Below are 27,534 nucleotides of genomic sequence, written 5' to 3'. Positions count from 1 at the left end.
CCAGGGTGTTAGTTCAATTTTCTTGTATCTGATGAGACTTGTTTTGTGCCCAAGTATGTGGTCAGTTCTGAAGAAAGTTCCATGAAGTGCTGAGAAGAAGGTACTCATGAGTTTTGTGTGTGTGTGTGTGTGTGTGTGTGTATGAGAGAGAGAGAGAGAGAGAGAGAGAGAGAGAGAGAGAGAGAGAGAGAGAGAGAGAGAGGTGTAAATATGTGAATATGTGTGTGGTGGTTTGAATAGAAATGGTCCCCATAGATGCATGTGTTTGGGTGCTTGGGAGCGGCATTATTAGGAAGTTGGAGTAGGTGTGGCCTTGTTGGAGAAAGTGTGTCACTGTGAAGACAGGCTTTGAGATTATATATGCTCAAACTATATATCCAATGAGGTACACAGTCTCCTTCTGTTGCCTGTGGATCAATGTGTAGAATTCTCAGCTCTTTCTCCAGCACTACGTCTGCCTGATCGCCATGCTTCTTGCTGTAATGATAATAGACTGGACCTCTGAAACTGCAAGCCAGCCTCAAGTAAATGTTTTCCTTTATAAGAGTTGCCTTGGTCATGGAGTTTCATTGCAGCAATAGAAACCCAATCTCTTGGGTCCATTTGGTTTATAATCTCACTTAGCTCCAGCATTTCTCTGTTTAGTTTTTGTCTGGGTGATATGTCTATTGGTGAGACAGGGAAATTGAAGTCTTCCACTATCTGTGCAGAAAGTACCAGATGTGCTTTAAGCTGTAGTAGTGTTTCTTTTATGAACTTGAATGCCCTTGTCTTTGATGCATAGATGCTAAAATTTGCACAGGTAGTAGAATTAATTTTGGTTTGAAGCTTATTTTGTTAGTTATTAAAATGGCTTCAGCAGCTTGCTTCATAGGTCCATTTGCTTGGAATATCGTCTTCTATCCATTTACCCAGAAGTGATGTTTATCTTTGATGGTAGGTGTGTTTCTTGGATACAGCAAAAGGTTGGATCCTGTTTTTTAATCCATTCCATTAGTTTGTGTCTTTTTATTGGGGAATTGAGACAATTGATGCTGAGAGATCTTAGTGAACGATGTTTGTTGGTTCCTGTTATTTTGCTATTGTAGTATGTTTGTGTTTCTTAGTGAGTGTTTTATTTTTTTTAAAAAAATATGTGGTTTTAATTGTATTTGTGCAAGTGTGTTATCTGCATGCATGTGTGTGCACTACATGCATGCAGTGCCCACAAGTCTGAAGAGCACATCAGATCCTTTGGAACTGGAATTTCAGACTGTTGTTGATTGAACCCAGGTATTCTGGAAGAGCAGCCTGTTCTCATAACTACTGAGCCATCCGGCCAGCCCAAAGTGTGTGTTTTCTTAAGTGTTATGTGAGAATCTTGTGAAAATTCTTATTCTGTTTCCATGGTCTGGGGACTCCAAGTTTGTAAGAAGTCCCCATAGGGTAAGGATAGCGCTTATTTGGGGACTACACTTTGAGTCAAAGAGCATTTTTTTTCAAACACTTAAATTTTGAACTAGCCCACATGCTAGCTTGCATTTTAGTTAACGTTCATTAGTCCACACTTCATCTTTCTGGACAGATTGAAATGTTTTTGAGGACAGGATTTCTTTTTTATTTCATGAAAACACTTAACACCATGAATGTGCTTAGTAAAAATGAGATAGAAGGGATGACTGGATTAATGAATGTGCTTAGTAAAGAAGGAATGACTGAATTAATGAAAGGGCCCAAGTTAGAACCTTTTAGCTTGTAACTGGATACACTACATACTTGATGCACTAGGAAATAAGTAACTTGGTTTTCCCTACACCACCAGCAGAGAAATAGAAACTATTTAAAAAGAAGCAGCGGGAAATTCTAGAACTAAAAGGTGAAGTTAAAAAGTCCATGGTGTAGGCTTAAAGGTGGTATGCATATGATAGGAGAGTCTGTCCATTTTAAAGGCAGATCTTTTAGACTTAACGAGGTAATTCAGTTGTATAAACCATCTTTTGAATCAGAAGTGACCACTGTGTTTGTCTAAAGGCACTGGGTACACAATTATCTTTGTAAGAACCTAGGAATCCAATAATTTTAGGAGGAACCTTGAAATTCAGGAAAATCCAAAGTGTGTGTAGGCTTATCACAATGCCCACACAGAGTTAGAAGCCTTCATGGAGTTCAGAAGAACCATGCTGAGGAGGGAATTTATAAGTGCCTGTTGACAGTCATATTAGGAAGCCCCAGACCGCACAGATCACACTCACCTGATTAGATCAGCTCCAGTTTTACCAGCTTTGAGAATCCAATTAAGTAGCACCCAGCTTAGTGTAGTTATTACTTCCTGTGCAACAGAAATCTTTTATATTGCTAAAAGAAAAGGGAAAACTTTAAAAAGCACTGCAGGGGTTGTAATATATCACCTTTTGCTATTCACCTACAATGGTGATGTCAGTCAGAACTAAGAAAGCGCTTATTTTGTGGAAATATGAAGTGTAATGGTGATGTCAGCCAGAACTAAAAAAGGAAACTACTTAGTGGAAATATGAAGAGGAATGGGATCTTTATATTTTTTTTTTTTCAGAGTAAGTCCATGACATGTCTTCATGTGTTGCAAAAGGAGAAAAGTAGATTTCCAATGATGAGCCATGACAGATACCACTTATGCTATCAAAGTGAACACTAGCGACATAAAGTTGCCATGTGCCTCCTTTACCCACTGACAGCTTACATCTCTCCTAATTCTTCAAAAACAAAGTCTGAACTCTAGATCTACTCACAAGGAACAATTAAACAAGTAACATCAAGGCCATGTACTAGTTAAAAGTCAAGGTCATGAAAGATAAAAATTGAGAAACTGTAAGAAGATAAAGAGAAATGAGGACTAGATGCAATGTGTCATCCAATAGAAGAAAAGTATTTATTCCTTAAGAACATTAGTAGACCCATTCATGAAATTCAACTGAATTCCATAAATTGGACAACACTCTTGGATAAATTACAAAGGACTTTTTGGTTTGTTTTGATAGTTGAAATATGTTTATATAAATCAACACCCTCCTTTTGGTGGATAAACCTGAGTTTAGTTTTAGTTTCAAAACACAATTGAGTAGGAAGTACAGAAGTTCCCATACATATCCATTCTCGGGCTTCTGCACCTGTCCCTGCTAGTGCCTCTTATACCCCAGAACTGAACGGTTTACATTCAGCTCCACTCTTGGTGTGGGGTGGTCTATGAATTTTGACAAAAGTATAGTGATAGATACCCGCAGTTGCCAGATCACACACTGGTTTCTTTGCCCTAAACATCATGAACTGTATTTAGCCTTCTCTTCTATTCAAACTCAGACAACCATTGGCCTTTCTACAGTCTTCATAGTTTTTTTCCTTTAGCATGCCATACAGTTGGAATCACATAGTATTTCAGAATGTTTTGCTTTCAGATTAGCCTCTTTCACACAAAAGTAGTAATGATGGCCTCTTTGCATTCTGTAGCTTGGTAGCTCATTTACTGTTCATGTTAAGTAATGTCCCATTGTCTGGCTCTGTCAAGTCTACTTCTATGTTCATTTGCTGAAAAACAACTTGGTTAAAAGCTTTCTCAATTACAACTACAGTACCCAGAGGCATTCCTTTCCAGTTTTTAGTGGATATAAGTTTTTGACTCATTTTGGGTAAATATCAAGATGGTAATTCCTGAATCATATGACAAGAGTAAGTTCAGTTTTGATAGAAACTATAACGCTGTCTTTCATTTTATCTTTTTCATGTTATGTTCTCGCTAGCATTATTCAAAGTTCCTGTTCTTCACTTTTTGTCAATATTTGGTGTTTTCAATATTTTGGATTTTAGCCATTCTAATGGATCTATACCATGCAAAGAAATATGAATTGAAGTATTTGGTCAAAGAAAAAGGTAGGGCTATATAACACATATCTCAGAAAAAAAGATATGTGTGTGTATGTGTGTGTGTGTGTGTGTTTAGCACACCACACACTCATACAGTAATAGATACTGGTATTGATTTACTTATTGTTTCTTAATTTCATCTGTTTCTTATTCCTTCTCATCTCAACTTTTTTTTTTTACTTCAAGAATAACAGACAGAAAGTATTAATACTGTTGCTAAGATTTGAAAAAGAAAATAAGAGAGATATTCTATTTCTTTTGCCTCTAGTCATTAATTCTAGAATAGTAATTTACAAACTTGGTACAGATTGGAATAATCTAAAAAAATTAGAAAAACATTGATACATGTTGTAAAATATTTATTCAAAATGAAAGCCAAGGCAATAACTTAGTGTAGCAAAGTTTTTAAATCCCATTAGTATTTTTTCAGGTTACAGTGTAACAAAGGAAATACAATATAACTACAATTTTATAGAATTTTTATGTGATATCAAGAAAAGTATCTGGAATTTTTTTAAAAAGGGCTCAAAATACTCTTTCCTTTTCTAAGTGAATGCCATGTTAGGCCAGCTTTTCTTTAGACATTCCAATCAAAACATTACATAGCAACATATTGGGGGTAGTTGCATATGTTAGAATTCAACTTTCTCTTCTCTGCTAAGCCTGACTTTAAAGAAATTTGAAATATATTAAACAATGCCAATATCTCCACAATTTGGGAAGTGAGTATAGTTTTAAAGCTAAAAAAACATGTTGTTTGTGCACTTACTTAATAACTTTCTTATTGCTACTTTAATGAACCATTAAGTGCATATATTTTTAAAAATTCCTGGCATAAAGAAAAAAGACAGGTTCAGAACTAAATGTTTTAGTTAGGAGAGATGACAGAGGTTCTAGTTAGTCAACAAAATGATGGACTGGGTATTAGGACTATCTTGTACCTCACTGGTACAAATAGGCATAATTATGCTCTAAATGTATTTTGAGAGAAAAGTTTTATTTTAACAGGAAGGGTGATATGTAGGAGGAGCTACAGTGGGAAGAGTACCGAGAGGAAGAGAAGGTGCAAGAAGAGGAGAAGAAGAAGGAGAGGAGAAGCTAGGTGATGAGAGAGAAAAAGAGGTGGGGCATGGAGGCAGATGTTCTCGTGTCTCCACCAGTCAAAGATAGTTGATATATCTAGGTTGGGTATTGGGTTACACCTCTGATTGAGCATTACCAAACTTATAAAGCCTTTGATTAACATTTTTAAAAAACTGTATAAAAGCGAAAAGGAAAAAGGGGAATGGGATAGGGGTTTTCTAGGGAGGGGAAAGGGGAAAAGGGATGGCATCTGAAATGTAAATAAAATATCCAATAAAAAAAGGAAAAAAATAAAGGTATGCATCATCACTACTCAGCTTTTTTGACAACCTGAAAAAAAATTCCTGGCATAACATTCAATAGTTTGATTTACATTCACAAATTCTTCTTGTGGCTTTCAGTAAGTTTTCTGAATGTAACTGGATAACAGAATTTGGTGGAATATTAATACTATCCTGGGAGAACCAGAAACAACCTTCTAGCATTGCATGGCTTTTGCGGATTGGATGGAGATTAATGAAGATTGGGTTTGGGAACTTGCGAGGTTATTTCAGGAGAGATTAGTGTGAGCTGAAGCACAGAAGTGTGAATATGTGGAGGCAGTTTGGGGAATCGTGGGTAGTCCTTTTCAGTTGAGCAACTGTCTGTTAAATGCCCTTTGTGTGATGGTTCTGGCTGTTTTTCTAGTGCTGGAGACTAAGACATCTCTCTACCTTTCAAGCTCTACGTCCATATAGGGGACAGACAAACAAAACAGTGAATTGGAAGGCAGTCAGTCAAAAATATAACTTCAACATTATTTTCCTATGTTTTCTTTTTCTGAGGAGCAAGTTTTCACTTACCTTGGACTGACTATGAAGGCTTTGACTTCATTAAGCAGTCTTTGGCTGCTTCCTCCACTCTTCTTTGTGGACATTTTTCTCTTCTATTACACAGAAGAAGATAAAATCCTTCAGCTGACATATGAGCAGGTTATGTCCATTAAAATTAATGGGCGCTGACCCTGCACTGAGGGGAGGAAGTACTTCAAAAGTCAGTTTGCACAGTGTTCTGTGTTACATTTTCATTTCTAGTTCAATTATGCTTAATGAATTGTATTATATGCTGTTTCTAAGGTTAGTGACATCCAATATACTTCCAGGTCTGTTTCATGCCTTTGGTTGTCCAGAGCAATCTTTTAGAAGTGGAATTAACCTCGTTGTCTGTGATGTTTAGACAGACTTAATGGTTTCCAATATAGTCCAGTGGTAATGTTTCCACAGGGGAATATGATTAAGAGACCAATAACGGAAAACAGATCACCCATTGCTTGTAAAAGCACATGACTTTTGGCAATAACATGTGATACAGTGTTCATTTAAATAACATTTCAGTTACAAGAAGAACAAGAAAAAAACAACAAATGATGTTCATGGCTGGAGGACATGACTCTTTATTGGATATTCTATGGGTTGCATATGGTTGTCAATAAATCTTGTTTTATTAAAGGTTATTCATCTTCTTCCCAATAAAATAAAGTCATGCAAAAAACCTCAGAACGTGATGACAAGTTTGTGTTAGTGACTACTGACTGGCTTCTGGCAACAAGCTGACCTTCTCTTAGTTTGGCTGTGGCAGGTTTTCTAACGCTCTTAGGCCCTGCCTGGGGCTGCTATTCAGAAGCAGCTTATGAAGCTGGTCATCCCTTGTGTTCTCTTATTAATGTTTCCTCTCTTTCAGAGAAACCTTATCAAGTGCCTTACTTTCCCATCAACATCATTGCAGAAACCACTTGCCACTTCTTTGGCATTAGGCTTCCAATAGCTTGAATAGAATCTTGGGTGTTTCTAATGCATCATTGTGACAACTCAGAAGAATTACTTGGATGGGTTTTTGTAGTTGTAGCATGTGCTTTAGAAGGACTCTTGAAGGGCTTTTCTCTCAAGCACAAGAACACTATCTGGTGATTAAAATGAATCTTGCTCTCCCCAGAGTTTTGTTCACAGTCTTTCCTGTTGTCACAACTGTCGATATACCAGGACTCCGTGAGGAGCTTGGAGGGGCCTCTCATTGATCGTTCTTTGTGTGAAGTATTGTGGTCATTACCATTTCCTTTTTGAAGAAGAGAAAGTGAGACTGGCAGAAGCTAAATAATTGTGTGAAACTGTATGGAATATGAACCGAATTGGACTGGCTCCCAGCTTGGGCATTTGGTGACTTCGCCCTTCAGTACATCATGGGGGAAACAGAATGACACCGACCCCAAGAGGTCACATTTCATTTACCATGAGGATCTGCCTATTAGAACCCCAGAGCACTGTTCTGTTTCCAGCCTCTTTGCCTCCACTCATTACGGGAGCTAATAGCCAGGATTTCGTGGATCTGATGAGTGTGTATGTCGCCTACTCTCTCTCTTTTGAAAACAGCTTAAATGTAAGCAACACATTAGTGAGAAGGAGTGTCATGCAAACTTCCAGAGTTATCCCAGCAAACTTTGTGAAATTATTTTTCTCCAAAAATGTTAATTTTTTAAAAAGTTTTCCATCTTTTTGGAGACAGTGTGGTTCAGGCTTTGCAACAGATACAGTCAGTTATGATCATATTCAGACTGCATGGGCTAAGTGATGGGGCAGGTGGAAGGAACCTTCCTGCGCCTCAGTGGCTCATCATGGTGCTTCCTCATAGGAATGTTGTGATGTTATATGAAGCTTCAGCCCAGCAATGCAACAGGAAACACACATCATGAATGATACTGTTCAATATTTTTAGCAACGATTAGCTGATTACTCTGAATTTCTGAAAAGTTAATTAATGGCATCATTCATTTATGTGGTACACACAGTAATAATCAACCCTTGGGAATTTTGGCTTCAGTCACCAGATAAATACATGCACTTTCTTTTCAATGAAAATTGGTCTTCATTGATCCTGTGATCTGTGAATAATATTTTAGTTTTATACCTTCATACTGATGTGTTATTATGAGATTCCTGAGCCAAAAGATGAAAGCTATTAATTATACATTGTCTCTCTTTTTTTTTTTTTGCAAGAATTATTCTTTGTTAAGGCTTTTTTATACCAAATGATCTTCTAGCTGAGGTGTTACTGTGCTGCTCTGAGCACAGAATGTAGGCCCTTAGGTCTAAGGAAGGAGGGCTGCCTTAGATGCTAAACAAAGCCTAGAGCATTGGAGCACCTAACAGGCTACGTGAGTAGGTGCTCTGCACATGCTCTGTTCTCATTTTTCTTACTTCTAAAGCATCTGCTTTAGTCTCCATTCAAGAGTCCTCAAAGAGACCATGATTTTTTTGTGTGTGTGCTGAAACACACAGTGTGAGTAGTTCACACTGCTGTGCTGTGGCCTCCCTTCTCTGACCTGTTGAAAAGCACCTTCCCTTCCTATACTTGTCTGTATCACTGTTCCAATGGATGGCCTCTTTCATCTGATCACAAGGGCTGTTTGACAGTCAATAGGTCCACACCATTCATATTGCATCTTCAATATTGCAAGGGACTGACACCAGGAACCAGAATGGGTATAAGGTGGTACATGGGCTGAGACCACGGGACTCAGAGAGTTATATTTATACACATTGTAAAGTGCTAAAGTTCCAAAATAAAGAGATACCTGTCTTGATCAATGTTCTATAGCTGTGAAGAGACACACCACAGCCATTAAGTGAGGCTCATTTACAGTTTCAGATGGTCAGTCCATTATCATACTGGCAGAAGCCTGGTAGTACATAGGCAGACATGGTGCCAGAGAAGTAGGTGAGAGTTCTACATTTGGACCTGAAGGGAAAGAGAGGGATCCTGGGCTTGGAATGAGACCTTTGGAAACCTCAAAGTCTACCCCCAGAGACACACTTACTCCAACAGGGTCACACCTCCTAATCTTTTCAGATAGTGTCACTCCCTGGTGACCAAGTATTTAAATCTATGAGCATGTAGTGGACAATCTTATTTAAACTACCAAAATACCCAAAGGCAATAGCTTTAACCTTCCTATGATATGACCCTTTAATACAGTTCATCATGTTGTGGTGAGCACAAACCATAAAATTTTTTCATTGCTACTTTATAACAGTAATTTTGCTATTGTTCTGATTGTAGATGTAAATATCTGATATGCAGGATATCTAATATGTGATCTTTGTGAAAGAGTGGCTTGATCCCTCCCCCAAGAGGTTGCAACCCACAGGTTAAAGCTGCTGCTTTATGGGAATCCACATCCAACCTATACAGTTTAACTGTCAGATATATTAAAATGCACAAAATCTTTAATAGAAAGCTATTGTGAAACACAGCAGAAACAAGGCATAAAAGCCTGATTGCTTTTTCTTAACATCCATTCTTGGGATGTCTGTGCACAGAAGTCAAATCGCAAAAGCAAACCCAGTGACAAGAAGAAACAATGATGCAGTTTCTTTGCAGTTCGACAAAGACCTGTTTTTTGAGTTGTGCATTCCGGATTCAGTTCCTCAGAGATAAACGCAATGGGCATTGTTTGGCCAGCCAGGAGAAATGTTCCATTCAAACCTGGGAGTTTTCTCATTCTAGGAAACTGCAGGTGTTCTGATAAAAAATATATACCTAGCACTTTAAACATTTATATGTTGTAGATTTGGGGGAGGGGCATGGTGGTGCTAATAGAAATAAGGAATGCCCACATCCATTCCAAATATATAAAAATACTCTTTGCACGGCACCATTCCAATTACAAGATCTCTGCTGAAGCCAGTCTGGCAGATTTATTTTTATGTTGCAATTATAGCATGAGGTAAAATTTAAAGCTACCAGTGTGTCTCAGGTGTTAGATGCACAGAAATGGGCTCCCACACCAGTCTTATAAATCAGAGAGATGATTTGTGATAGCTTTTACCAAGGCTTGTTTTCAGAACTTGGGGGCTTTCTCGGTCATATTTTTTTTATGAATATGCAGCTCCCCTCCTGCTTTGGTGGCTGTGTGGATTCTAGCTAATATGCCGTGGGAGTATTAATGGGCTCTTTTAGTATTGATTTCAACCACAGTGAGAATCACAGCCTCATTCCTTTGTGTTTCCTTCCTCTTTTGTTCTAAGACCTGACCACTTAGCATTCAGCATCATCACCACCACCATCATCACGTTAACCAGCCTCTTCTAAAGTCTGCTAAGAGTTAGGTCTGAGATCCACCGAAGGGAACATCATGTTCTCCTGCTCTAGCCTTGTAGAGACTCAATTTAAAAGCTGAGATTCTCAAGCTCAGTGTGGTTTGTTCTTTCAATCTCTTGGGCCTTGGCATAGCGTCCTAAAACTAAAAGCATTCTAGCTATTTTTAATTTATAGATTTTTTTTGCTTATTTGAATTGTAAATTTAAGATTTTACGAAATTTTTGTTGTTTCCTTAGATTTAGAGATTTCAAAAGCCTTCTGACACGCAAAATGGAATCCCCCACACATTCTACACACAAATCTATATTATTTTTGCTTCATTTCTTCCCTCAGATGAACATTTTTAAGAAATGGGTTTTTGAGAATTTTCTATGTGTATATGTTGGAAAATAATTGTATATATTCCCAATCTTCCCCATATCCCCCAACACCTCCCCCTTTCTTCTTCATCTCTTCCTCTCCTCAACTCCTCCTCCCTTCTTCACCTCCTTCCCCCTCCTTCCTTCTCTTTCATTTTGTAATCTACTAAGTCCAATGAGTGATACCCATACATACATGAATGTGGATCCTTTATTGAAACATGAAGCATGGGAAATGTACCAAGGGCCACATCTTCAATGAGGAATGATTCTGCCTTCCCCAATCAGCTCTCGATTACCAATAACTCATCAGTAGAGGGTGGGGGCTGGCAATCAGCTTTTTCATCTATGCCAGAATTTTGTCTGGCTTGGTCTTATGCAGGTCTTGTGCAGGTAATTACAATTGTCATTGAATTCATAAGTGCAGTGTTCATGTGCATTGCCATGTTTAGAGGTCAGCTCTTTACAGCACTCCTCCCTAACCTCTGGCTCTGTTTCCTGAGCCCCAGTGGGTAGAATTGATTAGATGTCACATTTGGGACTAAGTACTCGGTTTCTTATTCTCATTATTTTGGCCAGTTCTGCATTTCTCTATTCACTGCTGTTCACTGCAAAAAGAAGCTTCTCTAACGAAGGTTGAGAACAGACCAGGTGGTTTAAGCATGAATATTTAGAATTTTTTAATTAAAAAAGCTATAAAATATTGGGACTTAATTCACTGTCTTTATATGATCTTTCTTTCTTTCTTTCTTTCTTTCTTTCTTTCTTCCTTCCTTCCTTCTTTTCTTTTTAAATTGTCCTTGTTTTGTTTGAAACAGGGTCTTTATAGCCCAAAATAGCCTTGAACTTGCTACACAGTTAAGGGTGATCTGGATTCCCTTTGCTTTTAGTTCCAAGTGTCTATCATTCCAAGTGCCATTACTTGGAAGTTTACTCCAAGTAATGCCATTTATAAAGTAGAGAGAAGGGGTGGGAGGAACGCCAGCCAACTCACAGGGTGCCTACTGATGGATTTGTTCAGACAGGTGACTGTCAGCTTTTTCCAAACTACACAACTGTGACAACAATAGCTCTAGGTAAAATATTTTTAAAGGTGATTGTAAACATTATAAGAAGAAAACAAAAAATGGCTCCTTTTAATCAAATTTAGCAACAAAGTCATTGTCATAAAAAACAAAAATTACCTTTTATTTCTAAGAGCATCAAAGTGCTTATATATATATATATATATATATATATATATATATATATACACACACACAGACACACACACACACACACACCATAGTTGATTGTCAGTATAGCTGCCATTTGTAATTATTTATTATAATGATATTCCAGAGGTTTGATGATAGTAACACTTTGGCTACATATTCATGCTTAAAAATTGATTCTAGAACTACTTTCCCAGCTACACACAATCATTGAGTTTAAAAAGTCTCTAGATAGAAATTTTCTTATGTCAAAATTAGTCACTAAAATCCGTTTAGATGGAATCCAGAGCTATTTGTAAAGTCAAATTGCACATATAATATCCCTTTTATGAAAAGAACAATGGCCAATAAACAAGTTGACAAAGGAAATAAACAACTCTGCTTTCAGATTGTGCTACAAAGACTTGTAATAAAATTTCCCTTCTAAGTCTGGGAAGTTTTGAAACTGTGAGAGAGACCTATGTTGGTCCCAAGGGTGTTAATTGGGACTTGCCCTGGCATTAGAATATGTGAGGATCCTGGTTAGCGCTCAGAGAACAATCAGTAACTGTAGATCACAAATTATTTGATGGAACAAACATAGTGTGTATCGTACTCATTTCTTGATTTCTTTTTTAGTTTTTATTTTAGCATGATGTGTGTATGTGTGTGCCTATGTGGTTGTGCAAACATATGGGTGCAGATTTCCAGGTGTCAAATTCCCTGGAGCTAGCATTAAAGGAGACTGTGAGTGGCCTGAGTTGGGCGCTGGAAACAGAACTCTGGTCATTTACAAGAGCAACAACATGCACTCTTACTTAATCTCTACAGCCCCTAATTTCATAGTTTCTTTCATACATGCTAAGTGCTTTAAGATATTCAAGTCCTTGGTATTTTTAATACGTGTGAGTGTCATATTTAGATTATGAAGTCAAGAGTTTTAAATCAGATTGGAAGCCATGTGTGCACGGCTAGTTTGAACGCTTTACAGTGTTGCTGTAAAGCAAAACACAGTGTGCAATATGCTGGGTAGTGCTGAATGCTTCAATTTGCAGGCCTGCATCCCCTTTCTTTATCGTCTGTCCTGAACTTCCTGCTTCAGTCTGTCTTCCTGTCTACTCTCTGGGACTCACTGTTGCTCATTTTGGTTCTACGTTTCCTGGTTTGGATCCCACCTGCCTTCTGAAACTGCAGCTTCCTGATTTTATCTTCTTCTCTTGGTCCTCCCAACTGAACAGGGCAAAGCCTCCCTCTGCCTCTCTCCCAGAACCATTCTGGAAAATGGGAGCTTCATACTTGCTTTATGGATTTCTCTTTAGCCTTTTACAGCATGAATTAATTTTATTTGCATATGTCCACAGACTTGCTGGTGTGGGAGAGTTTGTTTATTAGTCAATTTTCTTTTCAATGATATATTTAAGGTTTTCAAACCACAGCTGCAACTCATTTTGAGTTTTATTATGTGTTATAATTTTACTTTAAATGACACCATGCAAGCAGAGCTCTCTCCTGTTCTAACTTGTTTTTATGTTGTTTCTCTTTGGCAAAAGTAGCAATTCTTTTACTCTTATTCTGTCCAATATAGGAGGAAATAAAACAAAGCAATTAAAAGATAGGTAACTTATAAACTTCTCACTGATACCTGACACTCTACTCTGCCTAATGAAGACTATTCCTTGAATCTATTTCTGGGAGCCGCCCACATTGTGAGACAATCAGGATTTATGTGTTAGCATAGAACACTTGGAAGTCAGTAATTATAATTTTAAAAAAGCATTTAGCATTATTTGAACTGATCAATACCAACAGTCAAACTCGATAATTTAGACACCCAATAAAGAACTACCAGGACATCTCCAAAGAGACTATTTATGAACCAAATTCAATTCTAAGGGTTTGGAGTTTTCAAATAGATAGATGACACTCATCATAGTCAGAAAAATATGAAGCCTTCAACATTTAAGAACAGAGTTCTTCATTTTTCATGTGCACAGAAGTACAGAATGCTGGAGTTTTGACAACAATTAACATGGACATCTGCTTTTGGGCTTTTCAATGTAATTAGAAATAAGACTGCTACCATGACCCTCTGAGGAATATGGTGAATGTGTCTGAGGACAGTTTTCTTGTGTGCAGGGGAACTACAGAGATGAATCATGGGATAATAGGTACCATTTGAAGGGCCATTTGGCTCCTTAGTGAACACTGCATTTGAGATCAGTTCTGAGGCAGGGACACTGAGGGTATTTCAGCAGGTTGAACTACAACAGACAGGAAAGCAGATGCCATAGCAGAAGAAACAGGCAACAAGAAGTTGGAGACATGCCTTGTTGGAGCATAGAGGGAAGTCTTCTTGGCCTGCCCTTGAGAGGTAGTGCTTCAGTGGGCAACTTAGCAACCACCCAAGAGCTCTCTTTTCTTCTTTTCCCTTTAAGCAAAGAAACATATCAGAATTGCAGTTAAAAAAAGTAATAGAGTCTTAGCGTGCTCAGTGGATTGGAACAGGGAATGAGTTTGGAGAGTTTTGGAATTGTGCAGGGCAGAGTGGAGTTAGGTTGAAATGAGGTTGTTCCAGAGCCAGGGGAAGAAACATGGTAGACTATAGAAAATAGCAACACAGTGCCTCAGGATACTGAAGTAGAACTAACTATAGGGATGGTGAGATGGTTGGTTCAATCTGTAAAGTACTTGCCTTGTAAGCATAAGTATTTGAGGCTCTCCAACCTACCCCGTGCCACACATGAAAAAAGAAAGCTGGACTTGGTGTCTAGCACTGGGGAGGCAGAAACATCTGGATCTATGGGGAGCACTGGCCAGCCAACATAACTTTCTTGTTGAGTTCCATGTTTCCAAAAGAGGTGATAGTACATGGGGAATGACACCAGATGTTGTCCTCCAGCCTCCAAACACATGTCCACACGTTGATATACACACAGACATACAAAAGCATTGTGTATGATTAGCCACAAGAATTGAACTCAGGGTCATAGAGAGATAGCTGCATACCATGCCCACAGAATCTAATGTACAAGAGCCAAAGGAGAGAGGTGTCCATGAATGGGTGAACCAAACATACTCAATGCATCTGTTGGAATATTTTTTCAGCATTAATATAGAAGAAAATTCTGGTACCTGTCTTCCAGATAAATCTTGAGGATATTGTGCTAAGCAGAACAACCTGTTCCATTGACACAATGAATAGCATAGAGCAGCCAAATTCTAGAAGGTTGTCTGCCAGGGAGGACAAAGTGAGGGATGACCTGGAAAGGTCAAGAGGTCCATTTTAGCAACATGAATAATTCTAGGTGTTGGCTGCATTTGAATATGACAGTATTAAAACTTAACATGTATAAACACTTAACAAGAGTTTGAATGGTAACTATAATTTATTTCATCAGAGAGACAGAGATAGACAGAGAGACAGAGACGGGAAGACAGAGACAGGGAGAGAAAAATGCATGCAGGATGAAGGGAGACTGCCATGCTCCAATAGTAAGGGGTCAAAGTTGAACACTCATTACTGGCACTAGATTTTGTGCCATAAGCTAATGTCTGTTCTCATGGTGGCATAAGTTAGTTACCAAATGGACCTGATTTGCCTGGCTAGAAGCCAAAATAGCCATTCTACAACTGAAAGACCTGCTGGGTGTGACCTCCAGGTATATACTGAGACCCTTGTATTGTGATTTATGGTACTGTCAAAAAGACAGTGTCCTACCTGATTATAAGATAAGCTATTCATCATAGATTATTTCCCTCCATTTTGCTTAGAGCATCCTGCGCTAACACTAGGCTTACCATTCGCTTTTTAGTTCACCAGATTCCCATTGTAAATATTAAACTGGTGGAACTCTTGGTTTCTCTTTCCAAATGTTCCATCCTCAAATCATGACTCTTGGTTTAACTCTAGTCTCAGAGCACTCTTCCGTGTCCCTGCTTCTCTCTTGTCGTCATGTTGACCTTGAATGTCCAGGCCGTTGAAGACATGGAGATTGTGACTGGTTATGGACAGGGTAGTGATTCTTTAACAATATGATTTATGCAGAGAGAAAGGTGGTTCTTCTACCCTGCCCAGTGTTTTCCCTATCCAAGATTTCAAGTGTTTGAAACAAAATGAAGGCAGGGGATAAGGTTTCCTGCTTTCACTGTCTTCAGTGACTAAAGCTGGTATGAGTTCTTTAATTCTGATATCTATATCCCATCTGTCTTAGTTGCTCTTCCTGTTGCTAGGATAATTACACCCTGACAAAAGCACTTTAGGGGAGGAAGGGTTTATTTTAGCTCATAATTCAAGGGCACAGACATGCACGGCTGGGAAGTCCTGGAGGTCAGAGCATGAGGTGTAACTGGTCACAATGAGTCTTCAGACAGGGAACAGAATGACAGTGCTCACATTTGGCCAGCGTTTCCTTTTTATGCAATACAGGACTCAAGGCTAGAAAACGATGTCACTCAGTCAAGAATATCCCTCACATGCATGCCCAGTGGCTGGCCAAATTTAAATAATTCATTGCAGGTGTGCCTGGAGGCTTGCCTTCTAAGTGATTCTGTATCTGTACAGTTTACAGTCAACACCAGCCATCACTTCATTCTTTAGCCTGTAAAAATATTTTTGAAACCCTGGTCATACCAGAGCCATGGAAATTACTGTTCCAGCTTCAGAATATTGTGGAAATACTGACTGAATCCGGTTGCCATCTCAAAGATGCACACGGGAGCCTGAGCAACCCTATTTCTGCATTTTGTTCTGGGCAAGGATGTACTGACTAGATGCTACATGGCCATAATTAACATATCTCATCTTGCCTATGAGTGCTGAGCTGTTTTATATAATTAAAACGTTGTTTATGTACCCACTGGCTGCTTGTTCTTAATAAAAACCATAGTATTCCGTAGAAAGTTCAGCAAAATGAGTCACAAATAACGTTTTAGACACAAAGATATAAAGTATGACTTTACTTTGTAGATATAAACATCTTGCTAATGGAGTTTATAAAGGCTTGAAATGGGTAATTAAATTTCTGAAAAATAAAATCAACCCCAACATTATAAAACATATAAACCTCTTTGGTACAAGAAAATGTAATGAGCTATATTTCTTTCTACTTTGGACTCAAACTGTAGCTCTTGGCTGTTGTACGTGGCTTCTCGAGATTGCCTCTTCTCTCTGACCAGACACCGCCCTGTCAGAGACTCTGGTGAGGACTCCTTGTTCATTATGCTGTTTAATCCCCAATTTTTGATATCAAAAAACCGAGACTAAATAAAGACACCCAATAAAGACAATCTCTCATAGGTATGCCCACAGGGCTGCCATATTTTAAATAATCCATTGCAGGTATGCCTGGGTTAAACTCCTGCCCTCATGTCTGCCACCTTGGACACAATAGAACACTAAAATGTAGATAAGTGACAAACCCCTTTTCATTCCGCACTTTTTGCAGCATTTACTAAAACTTCAACTTCTTGTCTGTCACTGACACGGGGTCTCTCTGCCCTCCTTAGATGCTTTGTGTGTTTGTGCAGTTCCAGGGAAGCCCGCCAGTATCTTCTGTCTAGAGTAGATAGCAGCAGAGTAGTTTCTGCTTTGCTGGCTCATATCCAGGCATGGAGAATATGTTCAGTTATGAGAGAAAAGGGGTAAAGTTGTGTCTTATTTTCAATACATGTCTTCCTTTCTCCCTCTTCTCATTATTTTCTCTGTTTTGTCTTATAAAAAATGCAGGGTTTGTTTTTGTTTTTATTTTCGCCCCCAAAGAAACGCTATAATTTACTTCAACCCAGTTCTTGTATTGACTGACCCTCCATAAGGACAGGAACTCGGCAAAAGACAGCCTTAATCATGGATAGGTTATCTGAGGCTTGGGTAATAGGCAATGGCTGCCATGTGATTTATCATCATGTTAATTAGGCTTCGACTCCATCAGTCTGCCAAGGAAAGTTAGACTCCCAGGAGCAGAGGACACACACTTGATCTTAGAATGAGAAGGGTAGATGAATCATTTCCATTATAAATTGATCTTGACAGGCAATGTCAGAAGCTGAAGACCAATAAGTCAGTGTCGCTTACTAAACCCTAACCTGGCCACTATATAATTACTCCTAGGCTGTTCCTCTTGAGTGCACCACTGTCTTCTTATTTGACAAGGTATTAATTACTGGGCCTAGGACATTCAGTGAGTCTGATTTCACTCAGTCACTCAAACTCACGTCAGTCTCTATGCATGTTACAATTAGGCATGGGAAGTAAGGCTGGTAGCAAAAGCTGGATGAACTAAAGCTTCACAATTCCTCCAGGCAAACCTAAAGAAAAAAAATATTCTCACACACCCATATAAGAATATGTGTATACACGAATATATGTGATATATTTAAATGGGATAAAATGTTTCATACCATTCTGTATTTTTAATTAATTTTAATTTGTAATTGTCGCTCCTTTTATTGTCATCATTAAAAAAGTAACACACAGTAAAATCTATGATTTGAGGGGTTTTATTTTGCTACATTTCTGGACTATCTAGAGTATGGTTTATATACTAGGTAGGATGGGGGAAAGATTCATATAGATATTTTCCAATCTAAAAAAAATATTTTGGAAGGTCAAATAAGTGATGCATTTTATAGATCTGAAGATTTTTCTTAACCCATAGACTCTCACCCCCTGACCTCCTTTATGCTTGTGGTCTACCTCTCATGACGTTACAATTCTTCTTGTATTTTTCTCTTTCTTCATTTTAAGGAAAAATCCAGAACATTTGGCCTATTTACCCCAAGAGTGGTTTATATTTCTGGGCGAGAAGCCAAGGTTTCTGACAAGAAACACACCTTATGGGTTTGGAGAAACCTAAATCCACTGAAGAGATATACAAGCTATGTCAGCAGCCAGTGGAGTAGATAGAATTGTGTCTTTGAGAAGCTTCAAGAGGAAGATGGGGGGAGTTTGTAGAACCCAGAGGATGAGCAGCATGGCTCCTAGAAAGTGCATGGATTTGCTTTTCTACTCCCAGGCAGCTACTGAGCCAGCGGCATGATTCAGAGGACAGAACCAGAGGAACCTTACTGTGGAGTGTTCAGCCTCACCAAAGATGCTCATTCTTCACACAGGCAGAAATGCACAGCAGTGTTTCCTCTGAAGGGAGCACACAGACTGGACACATTAGAGTCAGCCATGGCAGACCAAACTGATGGCTTCAGAGACTGCCTGAGATATCTCAGGTCTTGGCCTGACACTACTGGGTTACTCTCACATGATTTAAGAGGTCCCTTTCTGTGAGGCAGCTTCACCAGTGCCTTCACGCTGAGCCTGGCTGTGGTTAATAGAAAATGTAGTCTGCTTTCCTACAAAGCAGTCACAAGAACTTTACTCTCTTCTTTAAAATGCTGACACTGAGGAGCTGAAAGATGATTCAGCAGATAAAAGCACTTCTTGTTCTTGCAGAGGATTCATATTTAATTCCCAGCACCCACATGGTAGCTCACGCTGTCCCTAACTCTAGTTCCAAGGAATCCAACACGGTCTTTTATCCTCTAGGGATACTAGGCACACATGTGGTACAAAGACAAACATACAAACAAAACACTCATACTCAAAATAAAAAATATATAAACCTAAAAAATAAAATCAAAGAGTTGACAGTGCATTTCTTCCTTATTTGCTTTACTAAATTATTCAAAAACGATACAATTCTTGGTTTCCTGTGGACCTTGGCAGTCCTTCTGTTATGCAGTATCTTGGGGTACTATAGTGCTTTCATTAACTGTCATTGCTATGCCCCTTTGCCTGTCCTAAGTATATTGCCTATTTAGATGGGACAGAGAAACCTAGGGTCTGTGCTCAGAAGACAGGCAGATAACCCTGGAAAGGAAGTCTGGAAAAGAAATGGCTCTCAAGTTGGACTCATCAGGATAGACTCAATATGAACAAGCAAGACCTATGTCTGGGACCAGTTGATACTGGACACATTTACTCTTGTGGCACATCTGTGTTGCTGTGTGCCACTCAACCAGTTTCTTTTGTTTTGAATTTGTTTCTCTACACCACTTAAGCTGCTGCATTTTCTAGATCATAAGTGCCCCGAGCTTAGGTATTGTGTCCATTTAATTAGCTTTGTAAAATACCTGGCACCATCTGACTCATGAGAACTTTTTGAATGTGCCTGAAAAATGAGTCCATGTTTGAAAAAACAGGAAGGGCTCCAGTCTGAATCACTTAGAACAAAGGTCCCACTTCACATCATAGTTCTTAGCCTCCTTTTAAAATTGTTTTAATTGACAGGGACACTGGAACTTCTGGAGTACACAAGGAGTGAGCGTTCATTAGTGTGTGTGTGTGTGTGTGTGTGTGTGTGTGTGTGTGTGTGTGTGTGTGAATGAGTTTTCCAAGTTCACACCTGTGGACCTGCAATAGCTAAGGCACCCGTATGGATCTCATACTGGGTAAAAGTGAAAGGTGACTTGATTCTATTCTCTCTAAATATTCCTTTTCCAGGTCTTTAAGTCTCATGAGGAGTAGGGCAGATGTCTCCATGACATTTGATACGAGACACGATCCTGGTAACAGAGAATAAAACATGTGAATAAAATGTCTTGCTTTGTACTTTTGCTTAGGTCTGAGACTAAAAATCTCGAACCAAACAAAACCCCAAAGGACTTCTTAACCTCAAGCATGACTATACATTAGTAAAATTATGAACATCAAGAACAGTGAAAGAAAATGCAAACTTCTCTCCTAGCAGCCAAAGCTTGCTGCACACTCATTGTTCTAAAAATGCAAAGGATCATGTAGACAAATACAGCCCCGGCACAGAACTGAAGACACAATTGGACCAGAGAGGACAGGGCTACTGTTGACTGTGACAATGACTAGGGAAGGATTGAACTCTCACAATGGTGTGCCCCTGGGAGCTAATGAGGACAGCATTGCAAGAATTAAATAGAAATACAAACCCTTGACCTGCCCATCCCTCTAGCCCTTAGCCGTTAGCACGAGCTGTCATGTCCACAAAGTCCGTTTTCATCACTGCTTTAAGTGTCCAGCTTCTAGATGCCACACACTTGACGACGCTCCTTGGCAGGTATTGAATGCAAGGAACAGCTGGTCAAAGCTTCAAATACACTTCAGCTACTCAATGAAAACTTTGGAGAGGGGCCCGGAGAGGACAGGTTTAGGGCAATGAGGGACAAACCTTTAGGAGTTTTTGTCTTCTTTGATTAATTACCTTTTGTGGAGGAAGTGGGCATAAAACGCTTATGGGGATGGAAGTGCAGTGGCCTCGTTTTCCTAGCCACGCGTCACCACAGTCTTGAGCATCTTGAAGATTTGGATTTTGCAGTACTGTGATTTTTTTCCCCCTCTGCTTCTGATCTTCTTGGTACACATGTTTCACCTATCAGCTTGAAGCTGACAGCTTTTGGCTCTATGTCTCCGGCCTCTATCTATCTTCTGACTGCCTATCATATATTTTAAATTAACCACTGGCTGTTTCTACTTGGACACTAGAATGTATCCCGTGTAAACCCACCTTACCACTTCCTAATCAAATAGTACTTGCCTTAACTTGTCCTTAGTTTGGACTCTCCACTTTCTTCCTGTGACACCAATAAGAGATTCCCTGTCCTAGCATCCCCATAATTATTTGTTAGAAGCGGTCATTATTTTTTCCTCTCTATGTTCTTTCCTTGAGTTTAGACATTTCCGACCTGTTTAGGGCAGGCTGAGATCATTTCACTCATCTCTATGATGTGCCTGTTCGTGGCTTCAACTCTTCATGAAAACCGAGTTCTGTATTAGTGAATATACTCATATCGGTTGACTCTCGCGCTCCTCTTAATTCTCACCAGGACAAGGGAATAGAAAACCAGGGAGCCACTTCCCAAGGTCCCAGCTCTGCTGTGCTTGCTTAGGTCCCTGGTTCCCAACCTCCAGCTCATTTGACCTGAGAAGTTTCTTTTCTAGTTACCATAATTTAGGATCTCCCGTAAATGCCCTTGATAGCTCTGCCCTCTCTCCAGGGGACGACAGCAGGTGTATTAGCTGAATTTGTGGCTATACCTCGAATTTCAAGAAATTCTCCCATTGCCTACCTAACCCCTCCTCCACTTGTCTGGCAATATTTATTTTTATTTTTATTCACGTTACATTTTGAGAACAGCCCTCCTCTCTCCTTTCTTCCCTTACAAATCCTTCTTCTCAGAGAAGGGGAGTCCTTCCTTGAGTACCACCCCATCCTGGGATATCTAGTCCCAGCAGGACTAGGCACATCCTCTCCCATTGAGGCCCAACCAGGTAGTGAAGGTATGGGGAAGGATATCCAAAGGCAGGGAACAAAGACTGAGACAGTCCCCCTCCACTTGTTAGCAGATCCACATGAAGCCCAAGCTGTACGTATGCTACAAATGTGTAGGGGGCTAGGTCCAGAACCTGCATGCTTTCTGGTTGGTGGACCAGGCTCTATAAGCCCCTGTGTTTCTAGGTTAGTTGGCTCTGTGGGTCTTCTTGTGGTACGATTGGCTCTTCCAACTTGCTCACTTCTTGTTTGTTAACAAGACTCCGAGGGCTTTTCTTGATGTTTGTCTGTGGGTCTCTGTATCTGCTTTCATCTGCTGCTGGATGAAGCCTCTTGGGAGACAGTTATGCTAGGTTTCTATCTGCAAACTAAGCAGAGTATAATTAATAATGCTAGAGGTTGACTGTCTCACATGGGATGGGTCTCAAGTTGAGGCAGTCCTTGGTTGGCTATTCCCTCAGTCTCTACTCCGTCTTTACCCCTGTATATCTTGTAGGCAAGACAAATTTTGGGTTGAAGGTTTTGTTGGTGGATTCATGTCCCTTGCCCTCCTCTGGAAGTCCTGCCTGGCAACAGGAGGTGACCACTTTAATCCCTATATCCTCTATGGTAGAAATCACATCTAAGTTCAGCCCCCATAGAATTCCTGTAACCTCTCCCATCCAGCTAGTGACTAGGCCTCCAGCTAGTCACCAGAGATGCCTCCCAACTCTCTCCACCCCACTGATTTCTATTCTCATTCCCAGCCCTCTGTGGATGGAGAGAGGAAACTGGGGAAGGTAGGAGTTGAGGAAGAGAATGGGATGGGGATTAGGTGTGTGGAGAGGGGGAGACAACTTTGTTTCTATTAAGTAGTTTTAGAAAAAAAAATGGTGGTGGTGTTAAATGACATTTTTGGCCCTGGAGGGTAGCTCTTCCAAGTATCTCTAACACATTTTATATTATCCATGGAAGAAGTGTCTGAGGGAAGACCCCAGTGAAATGGGTTTATTGGATTGCTTGCAGGAGCATGGGTTATGGGTTACTTGTTATGACATGAATGGCTGAAGGATAGACACATTGCTGAAGGGTCCACTCCAGCATGGGTGACTCTTCATAAAAGTTGCATACCTCAAGGTCTGCCCAACTTTTAGGCATCTCTACCAGAGCCTGCTCCCCAGTAACTGTTTGCTGTTTTTAGAACCTTTGGCAGGAGTGTGGAACTCTTGGGTTTTTAAAGTGTTCTTACTTGTTTGAGTTTTATAAACCTCAGAACAGGATGTTTCAGCTGAGAAGATAACTATATACCTAGAGGATAGAGAATTTCCATGAACTTCTCTGTCAAGTATAGCCTCCACAACCATCGATATCCAGCAAGCAATGGGACACATGAGGAACCTATATGCCATTATTTCTCAAAGTTCAGAGTTTGTATTAAGATTAACTCTTGACTGCAAGTGTTCTGTGGGTTCTGTGGGAGATTACAGAATCATTCAAAGTAGTTTCACTGAGCTAAAACCTTAATGCTCTGCTTTAAAAGAACAATCTCTTCTGTCTAAACCTTTTCACTGTTTCACCTCTTTCATACAGATACTCTCTGTGGTGGTTTGAAGATGCTTGCCTCTGGGACAGTCATGAGAAGGAGGTGTGGCTTTGTTTGAGTAGGTGTGGCCTTATTGAAGGAAGGATTCATTGTGGGGATGGGCAATGAGACCCTCCTCCTAACCACTTGGTAGTCAGTCTTCTCCTGTGTGCTTTCAGAGCAAGACATAGAACTCTTAGCTCCTCCAGTGCCATGTCTGCCTGCCTGGACATCATTCTTGGTATGGTTATAATGGACTGAACCTTTGAACCTGTAAGCCAGCCTCAGTTAAATATTGTCCTTTTAAGAGTTGCCTTGTTCATGATGTCACTTTATAGCAATGAAACCCTAACTAAAACACTCCCTAACTTACAGTAAGAGGGCATCCTGATAAACACACTGTAGATTAACCAAAGCCCATGAGTTGAAAATGCATTTAATATTGTCCTATTGAAAGTCTCCTATTCTTAGTGTGCTCAAAACATTTAGACTTGCCAAAGTGGGCATTGCTGAAGAATATTGTGGTACAAAGCACTAGACTAGAAAAAGATCAAAGCAAAGCTCTTGTTGAATGCATATCCCTTTTTCACTGTTGTAAGGAAAAAATAACAGAATGAGCAAAAGCATCAGAAACTGAGGTTTCTGCATTAGAACCACACAGTTCTGTATCCTTTTCAATTGGCTCTTTCCATGTAGCAGTGATAGACCAGTTTCCTCCATGTTTCTCTACAGTTTGATAGCCCACTTTCTTTTTAGCATGCAATATTAGTTTGTCATCTGAATGTACCATAATTTATTTATTCATTCACTGTTGAAGTGTTTCTTGGTTGATTTAAGGGCTGGGAAAATGCAAATAGATCTGCTAAAAATACCTATATGCAGGTTTTTGTATGGACATAAATTTACCCACAAACTGGGTAGCAAGGGAATTCAATCATAAAGACCGCGTTGCCAAACTTCTTTCAAAATGGCTCTTCCATTTTCCATCCTACCTGCAGCTAATGAGACCTCCTTGGCACTTGGTGGTGTCTTTGTTTTAGATTTTAGATATCCCAATAGAGGTGTAGTGATAGCATAGTGGGTTTTTTTTTTAATTTGCAAGTTTCTCATCATGTTTGGTGTTGAACATTGTTATATGCTTTAACTGTCACTGATATATCTTCTTTAATGAGCTATCTATTCAGATTTTTTCTTTTGCTGTTTTAAAATTTGGCTGCTTGTTTTACTAATTTGAATTTTAAGAGCTTTTAATACATTTTGAATAACTGTTCTATCAGATGTCATTTACAACAATTTTCTCACAGACTGTAGCCTGCCATCTCATCCCTTTGACAAAGTCTTTTGCAGAGAAGAAATTTTAAATTATATTTAAGTCCAGTTCATCACTTTTAAAATTTTCATGAGTTTTATCTTTGGTGTATTATCTAAAACACAAACATGGAGGTTGGCAGTGAGATGGTTCAGGGGGAAAAGGTGCTTTCCAACAAAACTGACAGTCTGAGTTCTGACCTCCACATGTGCCCAAGATCCCTAACCCACCCACCATACAAACAAACAAACATGAATAGATAAATATATAAGCAAATAAATAGAACAAAAGCCAACATTAAATGCATGGTCACCTAGATTTTCTTCTATGTTATTTTCTGGGAGCTTTATAATTTTGTGTTTTTACTTAAGTTTGAATTAACACAAATGTCTAGGCTTAGTCATTTTTATTCTTGCATGTGAACATCTTGTTATTTCAGAACAACATGTGTGAATTGACTTACTCTTTTTTAACGGTTCATCTGTTCTATTGGTGTGGGTCTGTTTACAGGCTCTTCCCACATATATGTGTCTTATTATTTTACCAATAAACACACTGTCATGATTACTCAGCATCGTAGTTGGTTCTGAAGCTGAATGGTGCCAGTCTTTGATTGATTTCTGTTCTTCTCTTTAATATTGTGTAGGCATTTCTGGCACAGTCTGCATATCCATATAATCTTTAGAATTAATTTGTCAGTATCTATAGTAGTTATTTTTGCATTATTGTGAGGAAATAATGGGTTTAATCAAGTTATGAAAAGAAAGATATTTTTAATCATATGACTTTAGAGATTCATGACCAGGTATCCTGCTGATTGGGCCTCTAGTGAGAGCATTATGGGCGGGGGGGCAAGAGAGAATAGCATCAAATAAGGGAGGAGTGCATAGTGAGCAAACTGCTCCATCTCATACCAGGAAGCAGAGAGACCCTTGGAAATTGGATTCACACCATCATATTTAAGGGCATTGTTTTGTTGTTCTTTTGTTCATTTGTTTTATTTGTTTGTTTGTTTATCAGCTTGATACAATATAGAGTCATTTAGGAAGAGAATCCCCAAATGAAAAACGCCTCCACTGGATTGCCTGAAGGCAAGTCTGTAGGTGTTTTTTTTTTTTTTTTTTTTTTTTTTTTTTTTTTTTTTTTTTTTTTTTTTTTTTTTTTTTTTGATTAATGATTTGTGCAGGTGGGCCCAGCTTATTGATGAAGGCACTGCCTCCCCTGGGCATGTGGTCTAGGGGGTATAAAAAAGATGGTGGAACAACATGAGTCTGAGAAGTAAGCCAGTAAGCAGCATGTCTCCATCACTTCTGCTGCTTCAGTTCCTGCCTCCAGGTTCCTCTCTTGTATTCATGCTCTGGCTTCTCTTCCTGATGGAGTGTGATCCTCATGTGTAACCCAAATAGAGTACTGCCTCCTTAGTTTGCTTTTAGTCATGGTGTTTATAATGGCAGAAAGAAGCAAACTAAGACAGGTATATTCCTAGGGACCAAGTGTTTACACCTGTGAAGTCTGACCACCTCCCAAGAGTTTTACTCTGGAGAACAGGCCTTTGGCACGTTGTGTTTTGAAGAAGACTCATCCAAACAATAGCAACAACTATAGTGTAACATGCTGGGATTTTTGTTGGGACTACATTAAATCTGTCATAAAGAATTGACATCTTAAGATCATCGAGCCTTCCAACCCATAATATGGGATATTTCTCCATTTAGTTCTTTTCAATTCCTTTCTTCTGAGGTTTGTGACTCTCCTTATATAGATACTACATAGACTTGTTAGTTTATGCCTACATTTTTGTTTTGGAAGATGATAATGTAAATGGTATTGTATTTTTAATATCAAATTAACTTTTATAATTGTTGGTATACAAGATAGCAATTGACTTTAGTATATTAACCTTGCATTGTACAATCTTGTTTTAATTTGTTATGAATTCCAATGTAATTATTAATTATGTCATTAATTATCTCAATTATTAATTCTGAGATTATTTTACATAGTCTGTCAGATCTTCTCCATCAACAATCATGCTATCTGTAAGCAGATTTTTAAGCACAGAAAGATGTATTATGTTTCACAATTTCAGGGGGATTTTGGCAAATCTTTGCAGGGAAATCATGGTAGTGGAAGAAACTCCATTTGTCTGTAGCATCGGGAACACACAGGGACCACAACTCATGTGAAGTTGAACAAGAAGCAGAGAGCTTGGCCAGATCTCTCTCTCTCTCTCTCTCTCTCTCTCTCTCTCTCTCTCTCTCTCTCTCTTTCTCATTCACTTTTTCTAAAGAGGCTACAGTTATGCAAAGCAGTGAAAGCAGCTTGGGTCCAAGTGTTCAAGCACATGAGTCTTTGGGAGCCATTTTACACTAAAGCAACATGTTCTGTCCAGACTTCAACAGACATCTAACCATAACTGCTATGTTGTTACATCTTCGTTCTCCACTCTTTCATACTAACATCAATGACGTCATAGTTTAAATTCTGAATGTCTATTCCTTTTATACACAGAACTGAATGTTGCATATTAATTTTGTATCCTATTATTTTCTGATTTGTAGTTTTTGTATTTTGAGAGAGAGAAAGACAGAAAGACAGATATAGAGAGAAAGAGGATGAAGGGAGTAAGAAGGGAGGACCTGGGAGGAGTTGTTGGGCAAGAGAAAAACATGATTAAAATATTTTTTTAAAAAGTTTTAAATGAAAAGGGAAGATTAAACAATGAAAAGGAAAG

The sequence above is a fragment of the Arvicanthis niloticus genome, chromosome 21 (genome assembly GCF_011762505.2).
Source record: "Arvicanthis niloticus isolate mArvNil1 chromosome 21, mArvNil1.pat.X, whole genome shotgun sequence".
Taxonomy (NCBI): Eukaryota; Metazoa; Chordata; class Mammalia; order Rodentia; family Muridae; genus Arvicanthis; species Arvicanthis niloticus.
This window is presented reverse-complemented; position numbering follows the sequence as displayed.